The 14,666-nt window shown below is 39.4% G+C and overlaps 1 protein-coding gene across 3 annotated transcripts in view; it reads left to right on the top strand.

Moving 5' to 3' along the window:
* Nucleotides 1-14,666, top strand: part of ubp1 (upstream binding protein 1) — a 32,293-nt gene that overhangs the window by 1,649 nt on the left and 15,978 nt on the right. The window lies entirely within an intron of this gene.

Genomic DNA, 14,666 nt, shown 5'->3' with positions numbered 1-14,666 from the left:
ATAACTTGTGAGAATCTGCTATGAAGAATGGCATAAACTGTCCAATTTCAGGTGTGCCAGCCTTGTAGAGACATACACAGTATTCAATACAGGTTCTTACAAGTTATGTGAATATAAGATTTCAATTATAATTACATTTACATTTTTGACATTTAGCAGACGCCTTTATCCAAAGTGACTTACAGTACATTGCAGTTACAGTCTACAGTCTGAGCAATTAAGGGGTTAAAGGCCTTGCTCAAGGGCCTAACAGCAGCAACCTGGCAGTGGTGGGGCTGGAACCAGCGACCTTCTGGTTACTAGTCCAGTACCTTAACCACTAGGCTACGGCTTGAAATAAAAAAAAAATTTATGTTTAACTTTGGCATTATGTGTGATTAAGTGTAGATTGATGGATAAAAATGGCAATTATATAAATTGGTGTTTTGTCATACATTCTAACATTGCAACTTAAAACATAATACATTCCTAACATTTTATATTCTGTTAGAAACCTCTGGAACAAACTATTTAATCTCAAATACTTTACGTTGTTTATACCATATATAACTGCACTTCAAATGACCAAGAATCTAGCTAGTATTTTATAACCTGTGCAGTACACACAGTTTAGCTGGTCAAACCAACAGCTGGTCAAAAGTGATGGTTGGTACTGTTTGAACATTATACAGAACATCATACTTCTGCTATTGCCAACAGGTTACATAAGCAGTCTGGTTTGAATTTAGGGCTGAAACGATTCCTCGAGTAACTCGAGTAATTCGATTACTAAAAATCATCGATTCAAATTTTTAGCGTCGAGAAATCGTTTATTTTAATACACCGATATACAGCTCACGGTGTTCCGCACGGACTTTCACTTTCACCTCGCGTTCACGCTGTGTGACGTGAGGAAGCCGAGGGCTGCGTCCCAAATCTCACACTTAAACAGTACTTAACAGGACTTAATCCGGGTACTTTTCACCTATTTGTACACAGTCGCTGCACCAGTGTACTGTTTAGTATTAAAGTAGCGATTTGAAACGGAGCCGATATTTGATAGCGCGGACTGCAGAATGGAGAGAGAGAGAGAGAGAGAGAGAGAGAGAGAGAGAGAGCGTTACCTATAAAAGATTCCCTACAGAAACCATACACTGTTGCTGTAATGATTATGATGCTGGGGACAGTAATATATTGCTCAAAAATATGCATAGGTTGTACAAATATGAAAAAAAAAAGGTTTCTTTTTAAGTTATTAAAGTCTGGGTTGGGGACAAGGCCAAAGTAGTGAAATATTGATGTTTAAATCATCATAAAAAATGGAAATCATCATTATTTTGGTATGTAATTTTTTAGTAATGCAATGAATGATCTTTTTAATACCTAAAATATTTGTTTTGTAATAAAGTACTTTTTAACACATATTTATAACCTAGGGAAGTTCCCCCAATTAAAGAATCACCCATTTATGTTTGCTCTTAATTAAAGCAAAAGTATTTCTTATCCGATTACTCGATTAATCGCTGGAATAATCGATAGAATACTCGATTACAAAAATAATCGATAGTTGCAGCCCTATTTGAATTGCAACAGGATACTAGGATAGTAATGATACATTTGATTATAGCAAACGTGTAGCTGGCCTGTAGTCAGGCCAAGGGTGTTATAATTAAAAGAAACTATAACAAAACAAAGTCTAACAATAAAAAAGTCAAATACAGAGCATGTTCAGACAGGTCTGGGTTCAACTTTACTTTCTGAAACAACATATGCTTTTATTGCCTGTAATTTGTAATAAATGTTATTGATTTGTGTTACATAAGGTTTTTTTGTGATCAATATTTGGTGGGTGATTGAGATGTAGAGAAGTAGGTGAGATTAGTTGGGAAATGTTAAACTGTGAACTGATAATCTATAAATTTTAAAATGTTGGCGATTGTGGAGAATACTGCACATTTACAGGCGTTGTATAAATTGCCAGAAATGACACATTAAAGGGGGCTTGACTAAAAAGTGTCAAATCTTAATGACACAGCTGCACATGTATGTTCTATTAGGTTAATGTTAACAGCTATTAATTATAGTCATTATTTTAATATGCAGTAGCACTGTCACCTCACAGTAAGAAGGTCCTGGGTTCGATCCCCAGGTGGGGCGGTCTGGGTCCTTTCTCTGCGGAGTTCTCCCCGTGTCCGTGTGGGTTTCCTCCGGGTGCTCCGGTTTCCTCCCACAGTCCAAAAACATGCCACCAGGCTAATTGGAAACACTGAATTGTCCTATAGATACCTAGCCGCTAGATGCACAAACAAGTGCATTGTAGTGCCGGTTCCAAGCCCGGATCAAATCGGGAGGGTTGTGTCAGGAAGGGCATCCGGCATAAAAATTGTGCCAAATCAATGCGGATCATGATCCGCCGAGAGCCGACCCCGTAACCGAACGGGACAAAGGCCGAGGAAGAAGAAGAAAATTATATTAATATGCAAGACTGAACCTACAGTGTAAGACAAACAACTCATGGCAAAAAAAAGTCATGGCAATGTGTCAAATGTAGACAAGTAGCATAAATAAAAACAGTTGACAAGCTTAGTGACGGGGATAAACTCAGGGTAGTTTCCAAAAGCTCCAAATGTAAAGCCATAGAAAAAAGCACTCATCTGAATGTGCACCTATATGAGCCTGTCTTTGGTTGCTTTGTACAACAGTCTTCAATTTTAGGATAATTTTAAAGGACACATGTTTCTATATTATTGCAAGATTAAGCCCTCATACATACGTAGAGCTAAGTATATGTAGTTTAATATACACCAGGATAAAGTCGGGTACCTTCTATTCGAAGCTATAATATATATTTAACAGATTAAGAGTGCTACATATTTTGTTCTAGCTTGTTTTAAAACTTTCATGTTTGGGCACTTATCTGCGTCCACATACTTCATAGCCACAGTCATGAAATTGAATGCAGAGACCAACATGCAATTAAGGAAATAATATAAGATATATGTCAGCTGGGCCACAATGGGGTGCAACAGTGGCCGTAAACTGAGCTTGTAGGCCACACAGATGTTTTAGTACGGAAATAACAAGACTAAAGTACAGACATGAGGTCGCATCCATGTGCTGCTTGTTGACAAGTTCTGGTATATTGTAGTATACATGTACAGTGTATCACAAAAGGGAGTACACCCCTTACATTTCTGCAGATATTTAAGTATATCTTTTCATGGGACAACACTGACAAAATGACACTTTGACACAATGAAAAGTAGTCTGTGTGCAGCTTATATAACAGTGTAAATTTATTCTTCTCTCAAAATAACTCAATATACAGCCATTAATGTCTAAACCACCGGCAACAAAAGTGAGTACACCCCTAAGAGACTACACCCCTAAATGTCCAAATTGAGCACTGCTTGTCATTTTCCCTCCAAAATGTCATGTGATTTGTTAGTGTTACTAGGTCTCAGGTGTGCATAGGGAGCAGGTGTGTTCAATTTAGTAGTACAGCTCTCACACTCTCTCATACTGGTCACTGAAAGTTCCAACATGGCACCTCATGGCAAAGAACTCTCTGAGGATCTTAAAAGACGAATTGTTGCGATACATAAAGATGGCCAAGGCTACAAGAAGATTGCCAACACCCTGAAACTGAGCTGCAGCACAGTGGCCAAGATCATCCAGCATTTTAAAAGAGCAGGGTCCACTCAGAACAGACCTCGCGTTGGTCGTCCAAAGAAGCTGAGTGCACGTGCTCAGCGTCACATCCAACTGCTGTCTTTGAAAGATAGGCGCAGGAGTGCTGTCAGCATTGCTGCAGAGATTGAAAAGGTGGGGGGTCAGCCTGTCAGCCTGTCAGACCATACGCCGCACACTACATCAAATTGGTCTGCATGGCTGTCACCCCAGAAGGAAGCCTCTTCTGAAGTCTCTACACAAGAAAGCTCGCAAACAGTTTGCTGAAGACATGTCAACAAAGGACATGGATTACTGGAACCATGTCCTATGGTCTGATGAGACCAAGATTAATTTGTTTGGTTCAGATGGTCTCAAGCATGTGTGGCGGCAATCAGGTGAGGAGTACAAAGATAAGTGTGTCATGCCTACAGTCAAGCATGGTGGTGGGAATGCCATGGTCTGGGGCTGCATGAGTGCAGCAGGTGTTGGGGAGTTACATTTCATTGAGGGACACATGAACTCCAATATGTACTGTGAAATACTGAAGCAGAGCATGATCCCCTCCCTCCGGAAACTGGGTCGCAGAGCAGTGTTCCAGCATGATAATGACCCCAAACACACCTCTAAGATGAACACTGCTTTATTGAAGAGGCTGAGGGTAAAGGTGATGGACTGGCCAAGCATGTCTCCAGACCTAAACCCAATAGAACATCTTTGGGGCATCCTCAAGTGGAAGGTGGAGGAGCGCAAAGTCTCGAATATCCGCCAGCTCCGTGATGTCGTCAGGAAGGAGTGGAAAAGCATTCCAGTGGCAACCTGTGAAGCTCTGGTAAACTCCATGCCCAGGAGAGTTAAGGCAGTTCTGGGAAATAATGGTGGCCACACAATATTGACACTTCAGGAACTTTCACTAAGGGGTGTACTCACTTTTGTTGCCGGTGGTTTAGACATTAATGGCTGTATATTGAGTTATTTTGAGGGAAGAATAAATTTACACTGTTATATAAGCTGCACATAGACTACTTTTCATTGTGTCAAAGTGTCATTTTGTCAGTGTTGTCCCATGAAAAGATATACTTAAATATCTGCAGAAATGTGAGGGGTGTACTCACTTTTGTGATACACTGTATATCATTTACGTGATCTGCGTATCACGTTACCACTGTGTTGTACGTCACTGAGCTGATATGTGTATCAGGTGACCAGCGGGTAACGGCGTGTTATGTTTAAGTGTGATGCTCCAAGTTGTGGATTAAGCAATAAAGACAACTCGTTCTCCACATAACTAGTGTCATTTGTATTTCGTGGTTAAGTACAAAACATAACAATGCGGGTCTTTGTGATGTAATTCTACATGGCACTCACTGCCTGTATAGGTAAATGAGTGAGTGACCACATAAAAAAGGTATTAGTTTCTGTGCCACCCCTGTGTGAGCAATGGTCTCAGTCTGGCCACCCATGTGAAAATTGTCTGGCTCCGCCACTGGGCACTTACTCCTCTACTCTTAATGAGAGATGCCGTGCACGGTCAAGTCTCAACATGAACTACGGATTACTTGCAGGGCCAAATAGAATTTGCGTTGACGGCACTATTTTTTAAAATCGCGTTAAATTGAGATCGCGTTAATGCGTTATTATCGCGTTAACTTCGACATCCCTAATCTAAATGCTTTTTCTTTATGTTTTGTCTTCACCTTATGCCAAGTTCACACTACACGACTTTCCAAGTCGTCAGGTCGCTGTACAGTTCACACTACACAACTGGATCTCTTGTAATCGGGAGTCTTTCAAGTCGGTGTGGCTTTCACGCTACACGACTGATCGGGGATAGGGGGTCCCACACTACACGATCTATCACCAACTGGAATCGCAGGCGAGCTTCTCTGGTCTCCCAAACTACGTTTTATCACGAAAACAAAGGCAAGAAGTGACGAAAGATTTAATGATACCACATCCAAAAATGCGCGTCAACAAGTAGCGAGCAATCAAAGTTTGTGCGCTGATGTGCAGCGTAAAATCAAGGAGAAAAAAAGAAATAAATCTGAGTGGATTTGTCTACGTGAACAGCATAGATTGTTCTATAGTGAGTTGGAGGTTAATAAATATTTGTATTAAATAAATAAAAAATAATAAATTAAATAAAGGCATGGATGAGTTTCTCTAGATCTGGTTTAGTTAAAAATATCCAATCTTATTGAAGTTCTTAAGGTGTTAAAATAAGGATTTAGTTACTGTTTTAACAGGACTACTTGAACGGACATCTGAGTCCATTAGTATGCCAAGGTTACAAGCTAGTTTTGATTCAAGGGCTCTCAAATACAAATATGAAGCCAGTCTGTGCCCTTCCTATCTGATCCAAGTTAGGATAATCTCTGTTTTATTTTTATTTATCTTCAGAAAGTTATTTCCCATCCAGTTTGTGATGTGAAAAAGATGTTTACAAAGTAGGTCAAGGGGACCATGTTCATTTGAGAACAAGGCCAAGTAAGTCTGAGTATCATCTACATAGGTGTGGTAGGACAGCCCATAGTCTTGTAGAACCTGACCAGGAGTAAGCATTTATAAATGAAATGGGAGTGGATCACGAATCAAACCGTGGGGGACACCACAGGTCACTGGCACATTCTCAGAAATGTTATGTTTGTGGTCAGTGGTATCAAAGGCAGCACTAAGATCAAAAAGTAGTATAATAGATATTTTTCCTAAATCTGTATTTAGGCGAATGTCATCAAAAATCATAAATTAGAGCTGTCTCGGTACTCTGATTAAGGCTGAAACACCGACTGGAATTTGTCTGGACAGCTATTTGAGAGTATGTTTAAAGCCAGTTTTCTCAATGATTTTACCAATAAAGGGTACATTTAAAATTGGTTTGTAACTACTTTTCAGAGTTGTCTCCAAAGATGATGTTTTACAACTGCAGTGGTTAGTAAAAATACCCAACATGAGTGAAGTATGTCTAATGCTATTGAGTGAAATACATTCTTTGAGAAGTTGATTGGTAGCGTGTCAAGACTGCAAGTGGATGATTTGAGATGACTCACCATATCAATCAGGTTCATTGAATGATAAGGACGTAATAATTGCTTGTCTAATATTATAGATTTTACCACTTAGAAGATGCAAACTCATTACATATCTCAGTTGATTTGTGTAGGTGAGCGTCAGAATTTATCAACCATGGTGAAGAGTTTTTTTCTTTTGTTAGTATTTTGTTGTCGATAATTGAGAAAAGGCCTTGTCGAGTTTTGCATATTATCATATTTGAATCACACAGCCCATCTTTGAAGATTTTTTATGAATCTAAAGATTGGTTTTACATCATTTGTGCTCAGCCTTGAATCATTCTCTCTTTTGGATTTGTACTGCAGTAGCATTTCCTCAGGGTGCTTTCTCATGGCATGGTATCGTTTTAACTTTATTTGGTGCAATCTCATCCATAACACTAATGACTATTGAGTTAAAGCTCTCCAGCAGAGTGTCAACAGAGTCAGATGGAGCACATGGTGTAGTGCACATTTTGTTCAGGAGTGCTGTACACCCTCTCAAAACAAGCATGCCTGCTCTTGGTGTCTAATGAGGCCTACATATAACAGAACACATAGCAATGATCTGACAAAGCGACATCTCCTTAACAGAGGTGGATATGTTAAGACACATGAGATACTACATCCTGAGTGTGACCGTGACAGTGTGTACTTCCATTAACATGCTATAAAAGTAGTCCAATATGGTATGTAGTTACTTGGCAGTGTTGTCCTTGGGATTGTCAATATGTATTTTAAAATCACCATCTATCACCCTATTTTTTTCTGTGAAGCTGCCTTTTCGGTGGTTGAGGAACATGTTTCTTTGAGGTGCTACAGGTGGTGGTGGAGCTTGATTCTTTTTAGGGGAAGGTCTGGGGGATGGAAGTAGGGATGAAGAAGTAAATGAGGGTACCTGGGGGCTGGCTGATGGGAAAAGGGACAGCCTAGTTCAGGCAGGTTGACAGAGGGATGGAAATAGATGACTGTGGATTGTTTTGGAAGTTTTGTTGTCTCTTGCAGCTGATTTGGTTGATTCTTGACACCTAAAACGGTGTCTGCAGCTTCTGCAGGACATTCTCTGGGTGTCTTGGCTCTAAAGTGACACGTCACTGTTGGTGCTGACATGTCTCCGCCAAGGGGATTTCTTCCCAAAAAGCTAGTTAAGGTTGTCAGTAAGGGTCAGTACTGTTGACCTGCAGCTTTTATGTTTTAAGTGTTTAATCCAACTAAGCTTGAGAACAAATCGGTTCTCCAAGCATGTATAGGACCGCTGATGAGACTGCATTGAGATTGCTGAGTGTGATGAAGAGTTCATTCAAGTAAATTTTTAGTACTTAAGACTCCTGTGTGCTTATGCCATTCTTACCCACACATACAATAATCTGCTTTGCTGTTGTTTATTCAGCAAGTAACATTTAGTTCAGATGCTCTGATCAGTTCACACTGCACTATGAGTTCTGGGTTTTTACTCCATTAATAAAGTCATTTCTAATGACAAGGGTGTTTGCTGTTTACCATATTTAGGATTCTCACTAAGACTTTGCATTGGTTCAGATTTGTTTTCCAATTGAAGTGAATGAAAGCAATATGCTGATCTGGCTTTGTGCTGTGGTGTTTGAGCATCAGTGTTAGCTTTAGCACCAGCATTAGCATCATCTGGATGGTCTATGGTAGCAGAGGTGGAAGACAATATTATAGGACCTATACATAGCATGGTGTTTGGATTTAGCTTCAGATTGTACCCATTGCTCTTTTTTTCCGAAGTACTGATATTTGCATCTGCATCCACACTTGTCTTTATTCTGGGCCTCTGGGTCTCCTCTGTGCTGCTCTGGTAAGCACTCTGCCTGCTGTCCGGTGTCCAAACTCTCACACACTGATATCACTTATAGTATCAGTATTGAACTGGAACCTGTTTTCAAAGCTGTCATTCTTAGTAGAAGTAGAAGAACAATTCTGACGGCACACACGCTCTGAAACCTGAAATTGTATTTTAAAAGTTTCATCTTTTGTAGGCTGTTGAGAACTTTTCTGGTTTCTGTAACTATAGCACTACAAACAAGTTCTCCCCCACAGGACTTCTCTCAGACAGCCATGGCTCTGTTCTTCATCAGTTCTGTGACCTCGGTTCTGTACTCAGTCCCCTGTGCCACCCAACTGCTACGTTGCTACTAAGAGTGTGTCTTGTTTTTCAATGCTTTGGGCTGTACTATATTTATTACATCAATAATATGGAATAAATGGAATTTGCTTTGACTCCAAAAAATGTTTGTATTGTATAACGCCACTTTTAAGAGCATTATACTGTTCCGCCCCCTTTTTACTTCCAATTCAGTTTTAAAGCTGCTGTGTATTAGCTATAAAAAATACCCTCACATTATCTAAGCCATGTTATGTTTATTTATTTATTTTATTAGGATTGTAACATCATGTTTTACATACTTAGATTAAATTCATGACAGAACAGGTAGTTACTGGTTACACTAGATTCATCAGTTCTTAAGTCTTTAATGTCAAACACAGTCATGGACAATTTTGTATCTCCAATTCACCTCACTTGCATGTATTTGGACTGTGGGAGGAAACCGGAGCTTCCAGAGGAAACCCACGCAGACACGGTTAGAACATACAAACTCCACACAGATAGGACCCAGACCGCTCCACCTGGGAATTGAACCCAGGACCTTCTCGCTGTGAGGTGACAGTGCTACACACCAAGCCACTGTACCACCAAGCCAAGTTATGTACAGTGTTGGGATATTTTATGATACTGTTCACGTGGATCCATGTGAATCATGTATTCATGATATAAAATGGTGAATGAATTGTGGGGAATAACATTGGAACATTTGTACACCAAATGAAATAACTTTACATCAGAGTTAACTCTTTCTGCTGCTGTACTTAGAAAGTTATGATGCATACAGTGTAGATGTTGTTTTGGAGAAGTTGTTTCTGCATTCCACATTATTTGCTACCTTATTAAAGTGTATGTTATGCAAGTGCACCAGCAGTGACAGTGTTACAATTTTGATTTAGGACAAATTTCATAACAGTAGGAGGTTTCTTAGCCGTGAGCTTAAAAAAAAAGTTGAAATATGTAGATGAAATATCAGTATAACATCATCATTATATTGCCCAGCCCTAACTCATTCCAAGTTGAGCAAGCTCAGTTTATAGAGTAATTTGTAATGGCAGATAGGGGTGGGTTTATAAAATCGATTTTTCGATTCGAATCGATCTTTATTTGAACGATCCGATATCGATTCATATAAACGCGAGATCGATCTTTTAAATACGCCCCTTTTTACGGTGCACACGGAAATCTGTTACCCCCTTTAATTTCGCGTGACCAGCCAGTGTTTTTTCATGCAACGAGATCTGACCTGCACATCAGTTTAGCATGGCAGAAGCTCAAGTTAAGACCACTACACAACTTTTTGCACTGATTTTCGCTCGGCGACGGGTCGGTGCTGGATTCGGGAGGAACTCGGTGTTCGCTCTGCGATCAAAACTCGGCTCTCAATCAATGTGTGAAACAGCGAGGGGAAACACAGGGGAGAGGTTGTAAACAGGTGGTGGAGCGCAATATAGTTTCTATCAGAATACATCAGCACACACGAGTTTTACAGTATTTTTGACCTGATCGTTCTCTACAAAACAAAATATTTATTAACCTCCAACTCACTATAGAACAAGCCATGCTGCTCGTGTTGCCAAATCCACTCAGATTCATTTATTTCATCAGCGCACAAACTTTGATCGCTCGCTACTTGTTGATGTGCATGTTTGGACGTGGTATCATTAAACCTTTCATCACTTCTCACGTGTGTTTTCGTGACAAAACGTAGTTTTAGAGACCAGAGAAGCTCGCCTGTGATTCCCCCTGGTGATAGATGGTGTAGTGTAAAACCCCCTATCACCTGTGAGTCGTGCAGTGTGAACTGTACAGCGACCAGGTGTTAATCAGAGTGTCGAGTAGTGTAAACTTGGCATAAGCTGTTCAACAGCCAGGTGTATGTTTACATTACATTTACAATGTTGTAGCGTGTCAGACATATAAAATAATAATAAAAAATGAATGTTACTGTTTTCTGTTTTGGATTAATTATTTATGTAAACAAAATACACAAATATTTTTAATAATGAGTGTTCTTTGTACAATTATCACATTCGTTCTCTGAACATCTGTACATATTTAAACAAAACCTGTTAATGTAACTCAAATATGCCTAACTGTGTTGAATCGAAATTTAATCGAAAATCGAATTGAAAATCGAAGATCGAAGATCGAATCGAATCGGGACCTTGGGAATCGGAATCGAATCGATCCAGGAAATTAGTGGCGATACCCAGCCCTAATGGCAGAAAATCAAAAGCTGAGTAGGAGAGGATTTCTCGCACTCTCTTATCAAGTTTCACATAACCCCACCCTGTTCCTGCAGCTGCAAGCGTCTTCCTACACCCAGAGAGTGGGCTGCTTTAGTGTTCATGTGGGTAATATAAGCTTTTGGGCTGATATTAGTCGAGGGAACGCAAGCTGGTCACTGGCAGCACTGGAGAAACTTGGCATTAGGGTGCGCCGTTTTAGTGTCGGGCACAGGCCCCATGTGAGAATATGCAGGGTCATGACAGATCATCATGGCATTCGGCTAGACTATCAATCAACATTCACAGTCATTAAGTGTTAATCCGAATTCTACTGCTGAAATGTGTTGATTGTGAAAGAGTGATTAATTAATCAGCTCTGACTGCTGAGGAGCTGCTGTGGAACAGAATGTTACTGCTGTTCAGGTTTCAGTAAGGAGGTTATTGGGTTCTGGCTTGTGCCATAGACAGCAGCGCTCTCTGTGAAGAGCTCAGAGATGCTGCCAACATGCTGACTTGACATCTTTTCTCCCAAATGCATGGCCAGGGCTGCTGCACGTGTTGGTGTGCTAGATGCATTATGTGCATATGTTTTGCAAAGGAACTTTAAGCACCTTTACACCGTGTCCAATGTTTTTAGGGTGATTCAAGCAGGGTGCTGTTTTAATGTCTGTGGTTTACTTAAGAGTGAGTGGTGTGTCATGGTAGATATCTATAGGAATATGGAAGTTTCACAATGCTCGTTTCCATAGCAACCTTTTATGTAGTGCCAAAACACAAGGGTCTGTGTAGGGCTGTCACAGTAACTGTTTTGTGAAATATCTGTCAGTGGGAACGTGATGACTGTTAACATTTTTACATAGAATAAATTGAGGATACTTATTTACACTGATTCCAAACTTTCAGCTATTTTAGACAGTATTCTGTCTGTTCTAAAATGTCTGTTCTGTACCTATTATCTTGCATGTTTTTAAAGCAAGCCACAGCTGTGCTACAGCTTCATTTTCTGGCACACAAACACACACACACACACAAAAGCACACATACTCATACACACAAATTTATTGATCAATAAAAACAGAGAGCCTTATATCCAACATGATTTTTTTGCTGAATACTGGTGTACCTACTACTACCTAATACTCAGCAGTAGAGATGTCCCAATCCGATCTCAAAGATCGGAATCAGGGCCGATCAAGGCATTTTTTAACTGATCAGTATCGGCTTTACTAAGGCCGATCCTAAGCCGATCCTTTGTTTTACATCAGCATGTCCGCTGTGTGGAAATACTTTAAATTGGAAAGTGAAACAAGTCCAACAGTGAAGTGTAATGTCTGCAATGCGAGCGTTTCACGAGGCGGTAGGAGCAGAGCTGCGTTCATTACTGTAGAATTTTACTATTTATATGGTGTGTGAGTCGAGGATCACTCCGGTTTACAAAACAATAACTTTTAATCCGAGTATGAAAACTTCAGGACCATAACATACAGCTTTTACGAGTTTACGTGTTACAAGACTGAACGACATCTCAGTATCAAGCACTTTGATTGGCTTAGTTATGTAACCGAGCGTCGTAGTGATGCACTCGCTTAATAAAGAAATAAATACACGGTATATTCACAAATTGTCGGGAGCAGAACACTTTATTAACTTCTTCTGTTACGGTACCGAATAGCGGACAGCTAGTCATCGCGTTAGCCAAGCACTAGTGGTGGGCGGATCGATCCAAATATCGATAGTATCGATACCAACGTTGGTATCGGAATCGGATCGATACTAGCGTGATGGGATCGATACTTTAGTTTCACTTTTTTCTCCGCTACATTCAGTACGCTCCTCCCGTTGTTTCCAAAAGTAGACGCGCACGCGTGTGTGTGTTTTTGTGTGTGTGTGTGTGTGTGTGTGTGTGTGTGTGTGTGTGTGTGTGCTCCTTCACATCTAACACTCAAACTCAAACTCAAAAGAAGCTTTATTGGCATGACAAATAAGGACATTCGTATTGCCAAAGCAAGTTACAGGGAAATATAAACAATAAAAATAAGAAAGAACAAAAATATACAGAACAGTTACATGTGCAAAAAATATAGAATAGAATAAAATATTAATAAAAACAGTGCAAAATAATAACAATAAAAATTATAATATTTACAATAATGAGGTAGTAAAACAATCAGTTTGTGCGTGTGTGTGTGTGTATGTGTGTATGAGACATGGTCACCCACTGTCCCTCACCTGGTGGCAGGTGTGAGTATAGAGTGCTGCTAGTGTGCAGCTCTCTCTGTGCTCCCCCAGTAGATAACACACACACTTTGCATCTCCTCCCTGCTCCGCTGTGTTTTATTGTCGTGCCGTCACGTGACTAAGCGACACTACATACAGCAGGGAAAATACAGTACATACAGAGATAAGTGGATATTTTCATCAGTAAATTAAAAAAAAAAGTTTTAAAACATTTGTTCTTCAGTTTTAATGTTGTACTGTACTTTGTTTTAAGCCAGAGAAGAAGTGCAGTGAAAGGAATGCATTTAGTTTTTTATATATTATTGTTTATGAACAAAAGAACTTTCTATGAAAAAATAATTGACGTTCTTCAATATTTGTCTGTACTTTATTTTACAAAAAGCCAGAGAGTGCAATAAGAGGGGGAATTATGTTTTCTTATTATATTATTGTTTCTCAACAAAAACCCAAGACTTCATTAAAATTTATTATATTAATAAAATTAGTTTTTTTTTGCCTACAAACTGTAGTGGGTTTTTACATGTGCATGATTTGACTAATAAATGATTTTGTGTTTATTAGTTAAGCACATTAATGATACATTCACCTCATAAATCATGACACACACTGCTCTTCCCTACATGAAAGTAAATAAACTGCTTTGTAAGTAAAAAAAAGTATCGGTATCAGATCGATATCGGCGATACTGGCCCTGTATTTACTTGGTATCGGATCGATACCAAATTTTGCAGTATCGCACACCACTACCAAGCACGCTATTCCATACACTATGGAAGCCCCAAAGGGTCAAAACACACTCACTTCACATAGAAACGTTTGTCACAATACAACCACAGAAAAGTTTGTTACAGTTACAACACGCAAACGAGTACGGTGGCTCATAAGGAACAAACCAGATATCATTTAACCAAACGATCTACAATTACTACCAATATGATACGGCACCTAAAAAATAAACACTCAGTCGAATACAGCAAGTTTATTATTATATGATGAGAGGAGGAACCGGCTGTCCGCTAACACGGCAGAGATGCAGATTTTCCTCAAAAAGAACCTTCACTTTATTTTGAGTGTTGTAGTTTTACTACTACAATGCTGCACTAAGTTTGTTTACTTTTATTTTGTAAAAAATAAAAGAACATTAAGCAATAGCTTGGATGCAGGATTTCCTACAGCACTGCAGAGCTATTCAGTTGTTAAACATATAAATTGGATTAATTTGAATAACTGTAATGTACTTGAAGTGTGCACTATGGCGTCAAAATAGGGCCAAAAGTATTGAGAACCAAAAAGCAGATATTGAGAACCTAAAGAGCAGATTTTGTGTTCATTTTGTATTTTACATTTATAAATAGTCTGTTTTACGCTTTTGGCTGC

The sequence above is a fragment of the Trichomycterus rosablanca genome, chromosome 2, assembly GCF_030014385.1.
Source record: "Trichomycterus rosablanca isolate fTriRos1 chromosome 2, fTriRos1.hap1, whole genome shotgun sequence".
Taxonomy (NCBI): Eukaryota; Metazoa; Chordata; class Actinopteri; order Siluriformes; family Trichomycteridae; genus Trichomycterus; species Trichomycterus rosablanca.
The sequence above is the reverse complement of the archived record's forward strand: the minus strand, read 5'-3'. Positions and strand labels throughout refer to the sequence as shown.